The following is a 16,192-nucleotide window of genomic DNA, read 5'->3' as shown; positions in this document are numbered from 1 at the left end:
ATTATATCCCTTAGCATTCCATCATTAACCCCCTGTGCAGTACAGACACGGTCGTGTGAATGCACCTTAAGTGTTTTGCGGTCTGCACATGGCCAGTGCTTTATAGAGAATGCTTATGCGGACAATAATAGGACATGCTCTATCTTTTTTGCGGGGCCACAGAACGGAATAAGAGATGTGGACAGCAAACGATGTGCTGTCCACATCTTTTGCGGCGCCATTGAAATGAATGGGTCCGCACCCGTTCCGCAAATTTACAGAACGGATGCGGATCCATTTATACAGTCGTGTGAATGCACCCTGACCGGGTGCCTCTACATCAACATGCTATTATTAATCCCATGTCCCCTATGCAGAACCGACATGCAGGGTGCCTCTAAATCAGTATGCTATTATTGACCTCCAGTAGCCTATGTGTACAACAGACACATATAGTGCCTATAGGATGGGCCACATGCAACTACAGTCAGGTCCATAAATATTGGGACATTGACACAATTCTAACATTTTTGGCTCTATACACCACCACAATGGATTTGAAATGAAACGAACAAGATGTGCTTTAATTTGAGGGTATTAACATCCAAAGCAGGTGACCGGTGTAGGAATTACAACAGTTTGCATATGTGTCTCCCACTTGTAATAAAAGTAATGGAACAATTGGCTTCTCAGCTGTTCCATGGTCAGGTGTGTGTTATTGCTCATTATCCCAATTACAAGCAGATAAAAGGTCCAGAGTTAATTTCAAGTGTGCTATTTGCCTTTGGAATCTGTTGCTGTCAACTCTCAAGATGAGATCCAAAGAACTGTCACTGTCAGTGTAGCAAGCCATCATTAGGCTGAAAAAAAAACAACAAACCCATCAGAGAGATAGCAAAAGCATTAGGCGTGGCCAAAACAACTGTTTGGAACATTCTTAAAAAGACGGAACGCACCGGTGAGCTCAGCAACACCAAAAGACCCGGAAGACCACAGAAAACAACTGTGGTGGATGACCGAAGAATTCTTTCCCTGGTGAAGAAAACACCCTTCACAATAGTTGGCCAGATCAAGAACACTCTCCAAGAGGTAGATGCATGTGTGTCAAAGTCAACAATCAAGAGAAGACTTCACCAGAGTGAATTCAGCGGGTTCACCACAAGATGTAAACCATTGGTGAGCCTCAAAAACAGGAAGGCCAGATTACAGTTTGCCAAACGACATCTAAAAAAGCCTTCAAAGTTCTGGAACAACATCCTCTGGACAGATAAGACCAAGATCAACTTTTACCAGAGTGATGGGAAGAGAAGAGTATGGAGAAGAAAAGGAACTGCTCATGATCCTAAGCATACCACCTCATCAGTGAAGCATAGTGGTGGTAGTGTCATGGCGTGGACATGTATGGCTGCCAATAGAACTGGTTCTCTTGTATTTATTGAGATGATGTGACTGCTGACAAAAGCAGCAGGATGAATTCTGAAGTGTTTCAGGCAATATTATTGTCACGGATGGTGTTGCAGAAAGCTGGAACTTATAAATTAACATCCGACTGGCTTGATCCCAAACTAAGGAGCATATGGGTGAGCCCTATAAAACCCCTAGAGCTCTCCCTGACTGCTATGCCCATGCAAAGGTCTTTATGGTAGACTATTGCATGTCCACGTACCTAATACTATGTGACACCTGAAAACCCTATAATAGTGAGGGGACACGACCACCGGCTCCCTACACTTAATACGGATGGAGTCAGGGTCACCTAGAATCAAGCCAGCAAGGAAACACAAATAAAGGTAACAGACTTATCTGAGGAATCAGCAGAAGCAGGCTCCAGCAGTGAACAACTCATCCAGGAAGAAGTATAAACCGCAAAGTGAGGCAGTATGGGAGGGAATATAAAGGGAGACAGCTGGGAGAAGGAAAGGAGATGACAAAGTGAAACCAAAACAAAGAACGTCATGCAAGAGGTAGAGAACAACGTCTAACAGACCTTCTCACAGACCTGGTGGTGACAATTATCTGCTCATATTCAGCCAAATGCTTCAGAACTCATTGGACAGCGCTTCACAGTGCAGATGGACAATGACCCAAAGCATACTGCAAAAGCAACCAAAGAGTTTTTTTTTAAGGGAAAGAAGTGGAATCACCTGACCTGAATCCGATTGAGCATGCATTTCACTTGCTGAAGACAAAACTGAAGGGAAAATGGCCGAAGAACAAGCAGGAACTGAAGACAGTTGCAGTAGAGGCCTGGCAGAGCATCACCAGGGATGAAACCCAGCGTCTGGCGATGTCTATGCGTTCCAGACTTCAGGCTGTAATTGACTGCAAAGGATTTGCAACAAAGTATTAAAAAGCAAAAGTTTGATTTATGATTATTATTCTGTCCCATTACTTTTGGTCCCTTAACAAGGGAATTGTCGGTGTCCCAATATTTATGGACCTGACTGTATGTGTTCATGTCTCATACAACAAACACATAGGGATAATCGAAAGAATCCCTCAGGGACACTTGAGTGTAACCATATGTTGCCCTATTCATATGGCTACATTACATAGGAAGAAAGACATCAAAACCTTTGGCTTGATTATGTTTATATAAACATGTAAAGGAGATAAATTCATTAATTCCTAGGAGCTTCACCGTTTGCATGGTGAACGTCCATTGCACCTCTTTGTGCAGTAAGAAATTATAAATATCTCCCCCTCTTGGAGGTACCCTGACATGCTCTATGCCTTCAAATTTGATGCAATTATCAGGGCTCCAGATGGCGACCAAAATGGTCGCCAATGCGACTTAGAACTGCTAAATGGCGTCAAGACTTTGTAGTCTTGTCGCCATTTGCGCCTAGACCCTCCGCTCGCTGCTCTGCCTCTAAGAAAAAAAAGGCTTTCATCCAGCAGACAGACACACGCTGCAGACTTCTGCTGGGTGAAGATCCGCCCCTCAGATTACCCGGCATAGAGGGTGGGCGTGGCTTGTGCTCCCGCTTCCAGGAGTCTGGCAAGTTTTGGAGTTGAGTCTGTGCTGTGACGCTGAGCTGCTGGAGACACTTCAACTAGGGCCGCACAGTCCACGGCTGATAACACGAGGCGAGTCCCCCGTATGCAGATTTATTAGTGTGTTTTATAGGACTGGGTCCTTATGGGGTCACAAGGAGAAGGCAGAGATCCGTAAGAACAAGTATAAGCACTGGCTGTGCTGCTTTAACACTCGCTGTCCTGGTTTGCATAGCACTGCCGGGGTCGCATAGCATTATATTGATTTATGATGCTATGTAACCCTTAGAGGTCTGGAATGTACTGGATAACACTGACCTATTGCGTTCAGTGTTATCCAATACATTCCTGAACTGTAAGGGTTACATAGCATCATAAATCAATATAATGCTATGTGACCCCGGCAGTACAGAGCTCCTGCAGATACACTGGTGTGAAACCAGCGCAATCCTATCAATGCACAGACTAGTAACCATTTCTGATCATAAATCATATAATCTATTCCCCTTATTCCACAAGACCAGTATTCACTTCCACATAGGGAATAGCAATCGGATGTCAGCCTTCCCGTCAGTCCGTGTTACTGCCGGCAGAATGATGAAACAATGGGACTCCCCAGGCCTAGGGGTTCGCTCAGCAGTCCCAAGGCACACAGATTGACAAGGAGAGATTCCCGCCTATACTGCGCACGTTCTAGAAAAGTTCCTGCCTATACTGCGCACGTTCTAGAAAGGACGGCGATGTCCGTGCACGGCTCCTTACTGACACAGGGGTGATGGGCAGAGAGCCCTTAACTGCTCCTTTCTGTGCCAAAGACGTGGTAGAGTTAAAAAGAGGGAAAATGGCACTGAAGCAGCCTATAAGGTGTTAAGCACAGGCTAGTTCAGCTGCCAGAGGAGGTCCCCTAGCTTTCCTACATCTCTGCTTGCTGGCAGTGAATGGAAACCTTTAAGGTTGACATTCACAGACTGAATGTCCATGTCCAGCCACAGTTTCACAGAGAGCAGTACTAGAATATGGGCAATCTTTCCTCAAGAAACAACAGCAAACAAAAGGTTTTCATTCACTGACCGGCAAGCAGAGGGGTTGAAAATAAAGAGTAAAGCTCGTGAAGTATTATATTTTTATCTGTTATATTTTTTCTTAATGTAAAAAAAAAAAAAAAAAGAAGCTGGTCCCGTCAACACGTGATGCCCGCTGATGTGGTCACTGGTTGCAGTGGCGACTCTCAAGTGATTGTCTTTTAAGGAGTGCAGTGGGGATAGTTTATTGGAACCCATTCTGTGTCAAAGAAAAATATAAAAATTGCTCCTTAAAGGGTTTGGATACACTAATTTCTGGACCTCTGAGACTGGCAGGACCTTTGTTGGTGACCATACTTGCCTGATGCCCAGTGCGGGGTCCCGGCTCGTTTGCTCCCCAGCCTTTGTTGCTTGTCTTGAGTCCCTTCATGAAAACCTCCTATTTGACGGCGTTACAGCCAATGACTGACCACTGCTTCCCGTGCATTATGTTAAATGGTCATGTGATGCAAGGGGAGCAGATCTCCACCATGGCCAGAGATTGTCTTGATGCCACTGCAGCCAAACATTTTCATGGAGAAACCCAAGACAAGCAGCGGAGGCCGGGAAGCGAATGAGCCAGGACCCAGCACCTAGGGATTACCAACGCGAATCTGGCTAGTCTGACAGGTCATGGAAATGAGTGTACAACTCCTTAAACTGCGTGGGCTGTAGCTTAGAAAACCCCATGCTCCTAAGCATCCCAGCTATATTATATGTATTTTAAATTTGGCGACTAAAAATTTCATTTGGCTCCTAAATTTTTCAGGTTATTTTGATATTTTTTTTTTTCTGGAGCACTGATTATCCATGTCAGGATAATATCTCTGAACATGCTGCGCAATTAGGGTATACCCTTTTTTTTGGTGATATCCAGCAAATGTTACCCTATTCGCCTCCTGAACTCGCGCTTTGTTTTGCCTACATACTGCTTATTGCAGACGCAAGTAATCAAATACACTACCCCAACAGTCCTGCAATTAAAAAAGGATCTGATAGTGTCCCTCCATCCCCTAGTGGAGCTCACTACCACATTGCCTTTTTAATCACCTTGCATGCAACACAGCTACCACACTTAAAGGTGCTGGCTGGTTTATTTGACAACCATGTATGCTGCGGTGGGGTACTGAACACACTGTGCACTAGTTTGCTCTGAGATTACAACCACGCTGATAAGTAATCAATGGGTAGTCTGCAACTAGGTGCCCGACATCCGGATCAGATCTTAAAGTGCCCCAATGATCTTTGAGAATCTCACTCACCTCCTTGCATGCCTGATCATATGTGCCAATGATTCTCATTTTCGTATCCTCCATCACTCAGTTTTTGGGGTGCAATAAATTCTCCCTATCACATGCAACCGCATGCGGATAAGCTTTTTTTAATGGCTACTGTGGGTATCCTCTTTGTCTAAATCTTCTCTGGAGGTCATTGGCTGCCAATCTGAATTCAGCCTATTCCGAACAATTGCCTCTCCCTGAGGTATTGTCCTTTGGGAATACACTGCTTACGTGTATTCGGATGACCACTGTCACAACTAAGGCTACTTTCACACTATCGTTTTGGTTTCGGTTTGTGAGATCCGTTCAGGGATCTCACAAGCGGTCCAAAACGGATTAGTTTTGTCCTTAATGCAGTCTGAATGGATAAGGATCTGCTCAAAATGCATCAGTTTCGTTCAGTTTGGCTCCGTTCCGCCTCCATTCCGCTTTGCAAGAAGCGTTTTGGTGTCCGTCTGACAAAACTGAGCCAAACGGATCCATCCTGACACAATGTAAGTCAATGGGGACGGATCAGTTTTCACTGACACAATATGGAACAATAGAAAACAGATCCGTCCTCCATTGACTTTCAATGGTGTTCAAGACGGATCAGTTTTGGCTATGTTAAAGATAATACAAATGAATCCGTTCTGAACGGATGCAGACTGTTGTATTATCTGAACGGATGCTTTTGTACAGATCCATGACGGATCGGCACCAAACGCTAGTGTGAAAGTAGCCTAAGCAGGATATTTTTTGATGTCGGTTTTCTGAACATTTTTGTTGTCATCTTTCTATAATTGTAAAAACACAAAATGCAATCGCGCACTGCAACCAGCACTCTGCCCTACCTTTATGCTGGATGTTGAATAAGGCATTGGTGTACATTTTGGCCAAAGCGTAATAAGCCACTCACCACGTCAAGGTCGCCTTCATGAGTGGTCCCTAACACTAGTAACTACCTTTTATGGGCCATGACAGCCACAAAAAGTCCAGGGAGCGCAGGTACAGCATGCATGCCAAGCACACTCTGCTTTTAACCCCGTCCGGTGCCATTACAGCTTTCATCGGATCCAGGGATGCAAGTACCAACATGCATGCTGAGCCCACTATATACTTCTCCTGGAGCCTAATGGCTACTGGTAGGTGCTGTATAAGCAGACTCAGTTTTATACTGACTTTAAAACCAGCCTCCAGGGGGCAGATTAACTGGACAGGTGTGCTTGACTGCTTGGAGATCGCCACGCCTCCAATACGTACTACAAAGAGAAAAATATGGAAACTTCAGCCCGCACAACCCCTAGCAGGTGCAGATTGGTATGGCGAAATAGAGATATAAATGTAAAAACACAAAATGCAATCGCACACTGCAACCAGCACTCTGCCCTACCTTTATGCTGGATGTTGAATAAGGCATTGGTGTACATTTTGGCCAAAGCGTAATAAGCCACTCACCACGTCAAGGTCGCCTTCATGAGTGGTCCCTAACACTAGTTCCTACCTTTTATGGGCCATGACAGCCACATAAAGTCCAGGGAGCGCAGGTACAGCATGCACGCCAAGCACACTCTGCTTTTAACTCCGTCCGGTGCCATTACAGCTTTCATCGGAGTGTGCTTGGCGTGCATGCTGTACCTGCGCTCCCTGGACTTTATGTGGCTGTCATGGCCCATAAAAGGTAGGAACTAGTGTTAGGGACCACTCATGAAGGTGACCTTGACGTGGTGAGTGGCTTATTACGCTTTGGCCAAAATGTACACCAATGCCTTATTCAACATCCAGCATAAAGGTAGGGCAGAGTGCTGGTTGCAGTGTGCGATTGCATTTTGTGTTTTTACATTTATATCTCTATTTCGCCATAGCAATCTGCACCTGCTAGGGGTTGTGCGGGCTGAATTTTCCATATCTTTCTATAATTGGTCAATATTGACCGAGAGATCAAGAAAGGTCAATTGTGTTTCGCTAATTTCACTGGTGAAAAAATATCCCAAATCATTGTCATTAAACGAAGACAAATCCGTCAGACTCTACCTTGGTGCCCTTCCACAGGATGAAAACATCATCGATGAACCTTATCCACAACGTAATTTATGATGTCAATTGATCCATCCCCTCACCAAAAACTATTTCTTTCTCCCACCAGCCCAGGTCGAGATTGGAAAACGTCGGGGCACGTGGGCTCCCCATCGCCACTCCCCTGAGCTGGTGGTAGACACAACGGTCAAATGTGAAAATATTATGGCTCAATATAAAACGCAACAGCTTTATGACAAGGTCATTGTGTAGGGAAAGATGTGAACCCCTTTCTGTCAGGAAGGCCCATACAGCCTCACATCCCTTCTCATAAGGGATGAAACTGTTGTGGAAATTTTATTATGCAGACATTTTACTTTAGGATGTGTGTGTGTGTTTTTATAGATAGTCACCTGTCTCCCTGTGTCGGATTTAGCCAAAGAGCGTTCTAGCAGAGGGTACTTTGTCTGAATCAGGACCAGTGGTCATCCTTCCTTATACCGGGGATGGGGTGTGTGCATTCCAGCCACATTGATTGCCCCTCCCTGTCCTTTGACATGTCATCTTTTTCTGTATGTCATATCCTTGTCTTGGGCCAGCCCCTTTCAAACCTTTTGTTAGTAAATAAAAGATTCAGACTGAGCAGGGCGGGGGGAGTGCTCAGCAAGAATTCAATCAAGATGGTAGCACCTGGGTCCGTCTCTGACTGCAGCTAAGGGAAAATGGATTTACCTTTTTCCTTACACAAACTTTGATGCAAGCTGATTATAACTATTAATATTTCTACAACAAAGTGCCTCCACATCCAAACTGGCTAGAAGGATTCCCTGTTCACAATACACATCACTGAGACATCTGAGTACGTCCATAGAATCGCTAACAAAGGATGGTAGACTGGTTACAAACAGACATAATATTTTGTCAACGTAGACACTTATTTTTTCTGTAAGACTGCCCACTCCGGACACTATGGGCCTACCTTTGAGGGGATTAACCCCTTTGTGTAAATTTGGTGGGCTATAGAAGGCTGGCAGTACTGGGTATTCAGGCAACAGGAAGCCATGATCAGTTTTACTGATTAGATGTTGTTTCCTAGCTTCTCTGACAATCCCCGCCAACTCATTTTTGAAGCTCTCAGTAGGGTTAAAATCTAATTTTGCATAACATGCTTTGTCATTAAGGATGCGTGTACACATGCCTCTATAGATATCATTATCCAGGACCACAAAATTGCCCCCTTTATCTGAGGGTTTTATGACTATAGTCTTGTCTTCCTGCAATGTACATAAGGCCTCTGTATCATCTATAGTGAGGTTAGATCTATTGCACTTGTGCACACGTAATGACCTTAGTTTATCAGTGATGACCGTTAGGAAAGCATCGAGGGGTAAATATTCATTGATAGTTTTTTTTTTTTTCTCGAGGGTAGTTTTAGATCAGTAAAGGGTGAATTGTTCCAAGTTCTCCTGTAATGACCGGCGTCACGCACAGGGAGGGAAAAGGGAAAGCCCTGCCCAAGGGAGAGGGAAAGGTGGTGACCCCTGACTCACCTTGCGGCTGGCACCTGACTGCCCTGACGTCCCTAGACGGGTTCCTCACCCATGCTGCGATCACGTGACTAAACCCTGGCTTTCCCTAAAATGAGCCCTAGATAGTGAACGGGCCGGTGGGATCGCTAGTCCGCACCACTGACACTAAGAGGGAAACACCAGGGAGAGGACAGACAATAAAGACAAACACATAAACCCAGGTGGGCGACCACAGCAGCCCCCAAAGGTCCAACAGGGATCCAGAGGGAAACGTTCTGGAACAACAACCAGAGAACGCAGCAACACAGCTCCAGTGGGTCAGTATAGAAGTCCAGGCAGGAAGCTCTATATCTGGCAACCAGAGAAGTGTGAGAGGGGAATATAAGGAGGTTGGGAGTGCTGGACAAGGAACAGCTGAGGAGAAAGAGCTACGGATCCCTGAGTGAGCCAAAAAGGGTTGCAAAGCAAACCCAGAAAGCTAACATAAGGAAACAGCCCTATCTTACATAGAGCGCGCAGCCAACCGCATGGGTATAACGGAGTCAGGCGTGGGTCTTGACACCCTCGTGACATCTCCCTTGTCCCCAGCCAGAGGATGGAAATCCTGTGCATGGTCCTCGACACTCGCCTCGAATGGGTGTTCCTCCCCCAGGACAAGGTCGTGGCTCTCCAGTCAGGGGTGTCTCGCCTTCGCGAGTCATCTCCTCTATCCATCAGGACGTGGATGTGCATCCTGGGCTGGATGGTTGCTGCCTTTGAGGCAATCCCTTATGCCCAATTCCACACCTGGTCCCTTCAGCTCTCAATTTTCACCCAGTGGAGCAAGTCTCCGTCTCCCTTGGCAGATCCTTCCATCCCCCCCCCCCCCCCCCCATCGGCAGGTGATTTCCACTGATGCCAGCCTGTTGGATTGGGGGGAAGTCTTTGGGTCTTTCACAGACCAGGGTCAGTGGTCGATACGGGAGAGCTCCCTGCAGATCAACATCCTAGAGCTCAGGGCCATTTACTTAGCTCTCACTTGTTTGACTCCCCTCCTCCGTGGCCATCCTGTCTGGATTCAGATGAACAACTTCACTGCCATGGCTCATTTGAACCACCAGGGGGGCACCAGAAGCGTGGCAGTCTTGAGGAAAGCCTTTTGCATTCTGTGGTGGGCAAAGAGACACGTTCTCGCTCTCTCTGCTGTCCACATCCCCGGAGTTGACAGTTGGGCAGCCGACTTCCTCAGTCACCAACGCCTTGACCCGGGCGAGTTGTCTATCCATCCGGAGGTGTTTGAACAGCTCTGTCAGCATTGGGCAATCCCAGACTTCGATTTTTTCGCCTCTCGTCTGAATCACAAACTTCCTGTTTAAGTAGCCAGGTCTCGGGATCCCCAGGCTGTTTCAGTGGACGCCTTGGTCATCCCGTGGTCTAAATTCAATCTCCTGTACCTATTACCCCCTTCCACTTCTTCCTCGAGTACTGAAACGCCTCAAGATGGATCGGGTCCCGGCATGGTACATAGATCTCATCTTCCCACTCGATGACGCTCCATGGTGTCTCCCCTCTGCACCCCATCCTCCTTTGTCCCTTCCGGATTCCGCGGCCTCATCCAAACCATGCTTCACACGCGTAAGCCCCAGTTGGCTAGGATTTACCATCGTACCTGGAAGGCTTATTTTCCCTGGTGTGAATCCGGCGGTGTTCACCTTCCTCCTTTTTTTCTGTCTCTAGGATTCTTGCCTTTCTTCAGGCCGGGCTTGAGAACGCTTAAACTCTCTCAAAGGTCAGATCTCGTCTTTGTCTGTTCTTTTCCAAAGGCCTTTGGCTTCTCGCTCCCAAGCGAAAACCTTCCTTCAGGGGGTGGCTCGTTGTGCCCCCCCTTCCGTTGTCCCATGAAATCCTAGGATTTGAATCTGGTCTTAGATGCCCTTCAGTCCTCACCCTTCGAGCCCTTGAAGGAGTCTCTGAGCTGGCGGTGCTCTCATGCCGCTCCCTCTTTTTCGTTTTTCACCAGGACAAGGTTTTCCTGCGCCTGGTTCTCTCCTCTCTCACCAAGGTGGTTTCCTCTTTCCACATTAATGAGGCGATTGTACTGCCTTCATTCTGTCCCAACCTCACTTATCCCAGATAGCAGTCTGTCCACTGTCTTGACGTGGTCCCAGCGCTCCGGCCGTATCTCCAGTTAATGGAGTCCTTCTGTCGCTCTGATTCCCTCTTTGTCGTCCTAGGGGGCTCACGTAAGGGCTTACAAGCCTCCAAGGCCACCATTTTTCATTGGGTTTGGTCGGCTGTCAAGGAAGCCTATGTGGCTAAGGGTTGTGTTCCCCCTTTCAGGTTGACCTCTCACTCCAGTACGGTGGTCGGGGCATCCTGGGCGGTCAGGCTTCTGCTTCCCAGGTCTGCAAGGCCGCCACGTAGGCCTCAGTTCACACCTTCTCCAGGTTTTACCACATTTATTCCTTGGCCTCTGCTGATGTCAATTAGGGTCGCAAGATCCTGCAAGCGGTGGTGCGTTATGTCACATGGCTGTCTCTTCCCACCCTCGGGGACTGCTTTGGGACGCCCCATGGTCCTGTGTCCCCCAATGCCATTCACGAGAATACTGGATTTTTGTACTTTCGTAAAATCCTTTTCTCATTGGATGCATTGGGGGACACAGATCCCACCGTTGTTGTTTTTTCTTCATTCAGTTTCCCTAGTTTCCCAGGATTCTTCTTTTTTAGTCTTTATTGTTATTTCAAATTCCATATATCTTTAACAATCACTTAGTTGTAGTACATTATAAAGCAACATATCACTTAATGTATAATAAAACAATATATATATATATATATATATATATATATATATAACTTTACATATTGCCCAGGATTTTTGGTTAATGGTCCTCTTCCTGGCTTAGGACATGTTGGCTTTCATTTTGGTTTTTGGTGCTCCTACTGCTTTAATATCAACTGGTTAGTTTATTGGTTGTGCAGATGGTATAGCCCATCTGGACTGAGCCAACACTTTTTTCTTTACTAGTAGCAGCCTCCTAGTGGCAGATGCGCATTTACCCATGGTGCTGTGTCCCCCAATGCATCCAATGAGAAAAGGATTTGATGGGAAGTACAAAAATCCAGTTATCCTGGACCATGATCTATGTAATAGGAAAAAAAAAATAACTGCCAATTCACAATTTTTTCATCGCCTCACCTCTCCGAAAAAGTTGAACGAGGCCTCTTTCACATGAGCGCGTTTTCTATCCGGGTGCAATGCATGAAGCAAATAGCAAATGCATAACATTCGGACTGAATCCTGACCAATTAATTTTGTCATGCATAATTTCTGCATTCAGGGAAAATCACAGCATCTGCTTCCATAGAAGTGAATGGGAATGCATTGCGTTTTTTACTGATGGTTGCTAGGAGATGTAGATTGTTATTCTTCAGTTTTCTTTCACGTGCGTGAAAAATGCATCCAAAACTGATTTCACCCCACGCAGAAAAAAACTTACAGACCATAACACAATCCATATTGTTTGTGTGAAAGAGGCCTAAAAAGTGATAAAGAGCCATACACAATTAAAACTACAGATCGCCCCTGAAAAAATTAGCCCTCACGCAACTTCACAGACATAAATATAAAAAATTAAATAAAAAATGTTATGGGGGTCAGAATATCTGACTCCCATGCAAAAAAATTTTTAATTTTTTTATTTTTCCATTAAAGTATTAAAACACAAGAATAAGGATATAAATGTGTTATCGCTGTAATTGTGCTGATCCAGAAAATGAGAAGAATCTGGTCAGTTTTACCACACGGGAACATTGTAATCCATAAAACTATGGCAGAATTTTTTTTCTCTTTTTCTATTTCACCCCATTTGGAATTTTCTTTTCATCTTGCTCCTATATCGTGTGCAATATTAAATGGTGCCATCAGAATGTGCAACTTGTCAAAAAACAAGCCTTCATAGGGCTATGTGAATGGAAACATGCAAAAACGGAAAATCCCAGAGTCTTGAAAGGGGTATAGGGATTGTCCAATTACCAAAACTTATCTCCTATGTACAAGATAGGGGATAAGTGTCTGATTTCACCTGATTTTTTTACGACGTTCAATATGTCATAAAACTGACCAGTTACTTTCATTCACCAGATCAGTACGAATCCAACAATTTGGTTTTACTTGCGTTTTGATACTGATAAAGTAATAAAGACCTTGAGAAAACAATCTGTTTTATTTTTTCATATCCATATTCTGACCCCTATAACTTTTTGTAGTTATGTGTATTGAGCTGTTTGAGGGCTCATTTTTTGCGGGGCGATTTGTAATTTTCATTGATGCCATTCTGGAGTATTGTGTGTACTACTATAGATATAGGTAAAGACCACGGCACTCGTATTTAAAGTAATCAGAAATAGTTCATTTATTGTCCATCCCAAAATTGAATGTTATAACACTGGCCAACATTTCGGTCCACCAGGACCTTGTTCACGGCCTAAAGTACAAATAGATACATAAGCTTTTAGTATAGACAGAACTCATAGGGCAGACAATAAGTATACAATATAACAGAGTATCGGTGATGAACTGATGCAGAGATATCTATAGTATAGTGCAATTACATATAACAATGCAGGGCAGAGGAGATCTGACAAACAGACATATATACATATATGTAAATTGGTTCCAAGGTGGGGACAAGCTCATCTTGATCCAGGTATACTAGGTGCAAGCCCTTTATAGGGGAGCAGTAGTTAGGATATATCAATAATCATATGGAAGCTGAGAATGTTCTGTCCCCACATGAAGGCGAATGAAGGTGTAACTGATAATGACCTTGTGACTGTCCTACCTTCGTATCCAAGCAGCGGAGCAGACCGGACCGGCAGATGCTCAGGTTAGATGGATCCAGAGGTAGACATGAGGATGCAATCAAACGTGGGTTTATTTGATCCAGAGCAGTGACATACAGTGATGCAGTACAGGAATGCAGTAGATGCTGTGATGTGGATGCCTTTCCTGAGGCTAACTGCTGAGGCAACTGCTGGTCAAAAACTGATGCCTTCACAAGCCAAGGTGTGAGAGTCTCCAGTCACAAGGAGTGCAGCACTGAAAATGGCTACAGGAAGTGACGAGGACCAAGGCTGCTAAAACCACGCCCAGAGAGAAAAACTTTATAGATAAGGAACAAGGCGTGCAGCATACGAATTCCGGCCAGCAGATGGCAGCAGAGAAACAATACATAGAAACAACATAGTAAAAGGAGATATAATAATACGGTGCAGGAATTAAATTTGAAAAGAATAGCACAGAGAATTATGCAACTTTCTGCATTATATTAAAGACAAAACATTTAATGCTGTACCCGTTGCTGACTTAATTAAAGGCGTATCAGGTGTACAAGCTGTAGTGTAATCTTCATCAAGAGCATCAGCATGAGGATATATACTAAAGAGCAAGACAAGGACTGCAGCAGAATGCACAATAATGGTGGCAACATGCGCTGCAATAGTTGCAATATAATCCTCATTAAAAGGCATCGGCATGAGGGTACATAATAAAGGGCAGAGCAGGGGCTGCAGAAAAGAGCACATCGATAATGGCGACCTATAGCAAGACACACGGACAGACAAACCTTAGTAATGAGGGTCTGGAGGCATCGGGTGGACTTGTGTGTCAAGCGGGAGATTGGGGTATTTAAACGGAGGTAGAGGATAGCATTGCGCAGGCGCCGGCGTCCATACGCCGGTGCCGAGATATCGCGAGAGTGATTACATCACTCGCACATGCGCAGGATCACCTGGCTCCAGACTGAGAGTGTCCGGAGATCGGGGCCTAATGCGCAGGCACTGGAGGCAGACGGAATACGCAGGCGCAAAGTCGCTGTATAACAAAGGGCTGGTTGTTAATATGTGCATCGGTTATAGATAGACAATATTAGATCATATTAGATTACAGACAACAAAGGGACATAGAGGCTAATGCTACTATAGCTCTAAACTATGTGAGAATATATACTACCTGTGATGATGAGGCTATGGGGGTCATTTTCTCTGTGAAAATCATTTTTTTTTCCTCAATAAAAGCACACAGCGCTATGGGGACTGGATATTGCGGATGTGCTAGTGGCCATCTAGTAACCCATGTTCTCAGCTCTATACCCAAAATCCCGGTGACAGGTTCCCTTTAAGTTTTTATAATAGCAATTTGCATATACTCCAGAATGTTATGAAGAGTGATCAGATGAATTGCATAGTCCTTCTTTGCCATGAAAATTAACTTAATCCCAAAAAAACCTTTCCACTGCATTTCATTGCTGTCATTAAAGGACCTGCTGAGATCATTTCAGTAATCGTCTTGTTAACTCAGGTGAGAATGTTGATGAGCACAAGGCTGGAGATCATTATGTCAGGCTGATTGGGTTAAAATGGCAGACTTGACCTATCAAAATGAGGGTGATGCTTGAAATCATTATTCTTCCATTGTTAACTATGGTGACCTGCAAAGAAACGCGTGCAGCCATCATTGCGTTGCATAAAAATGGCTTCACAGGCAAGGATATTGTGGCTACTAAGATTGCACCTCAATCAACAATTTATAGGATCATCAAGAACTTCAAGGAAAGAGGTTCAATTCTTGTTAAGAAGGCTTCAGGGCGTCCAAGAAAGTCCAGCAAGTGCCAGGATCGTCTCCTAAAGAGGATTTAGCTGCGGGATCGGAGTGCCACCAGTGCAGAGCTTGCTCAGGAATGGCAGCAGGCAGGTATGAGCGCATCTGCACGCACAGTGAGGCGAAGACTTTTGGAAGATGGCCTGGTGTCAAGAAGGGCAGCAAAGAAGCCACTTCTCTTCCCAAAAAAACATCAGGGACAGATTGATCTTTTGCAGAAAATATGGTGAATGGACTGCTGAGGACTGGGGCAAAATCATATTCTCTGATGAAGCCTCTTTCCGATTGTTTGGGGCATCAGGAAAAAGGCTTGTCCGGAAAAGAAAAGGTGAGCGCTACCATCAGTCCTGTGTCATGCCAACAGTAAAGCATCTTGAGACCATTCATGTGTGGGGTTGCTCTCATCCAAGGGAGTGGGCTCACTCACAATTTTGCCCAAAAACACAGCCATGAATAAAGAATGGTACCAAAGCACCCTCCAACAGCAACTTCTTCCAACAATCCAACAACAGTTTGGTGAAGAACAATGCATTTTCCAGCACGATGGAGCACCGTGCCATAAGGCAAAAGTGATAACTAAGTGGCTCGGGGACCAAAACGTTGTCATTTTGGGTTCATGGCCTGGAAACTACCCAGATCTTAATCCCATTGAGAACTTGTGGTCAATCCTCAAGAGGCAGGAGGACAAACAAAAACCCACTAATTCTGA

At 45.0% G+C, this 16,192-nt stretch overlaps 1 protein-coding gene across 1 annotated transcript in view; it reads left to right on the top strand.

Moving 5' to 3' along the window:
- LOC122943696 overlaps positions 1–16,192 on the top strand; it is a 48,775-nt gene that overhangs the window by 17,538 nt on the left and 15,045 nt on the right. The window lies entirely within an intron of this gene.

The sequence above is a fragment of the Bufo gargarizans genome, chromosome 7, assembly GCF_014858855.1.
Source record: "Bufo gargarizans isolate SCDJY-AF-19 chromosome 7, ASM1485885v1, whole genome shotgun sequence".
Classification (NCBI taxonomy): Eukaryota; Metazoa; Chordata; class Amphibia; order Anura; family Bufonidae; genus Bufo; species Bufo gargarizans.
The sequence above is the reverse complement of the archived record's forward strand: the minus strand, read 5'-3'. Positions and strand labels throughout refer to the sequence as shown.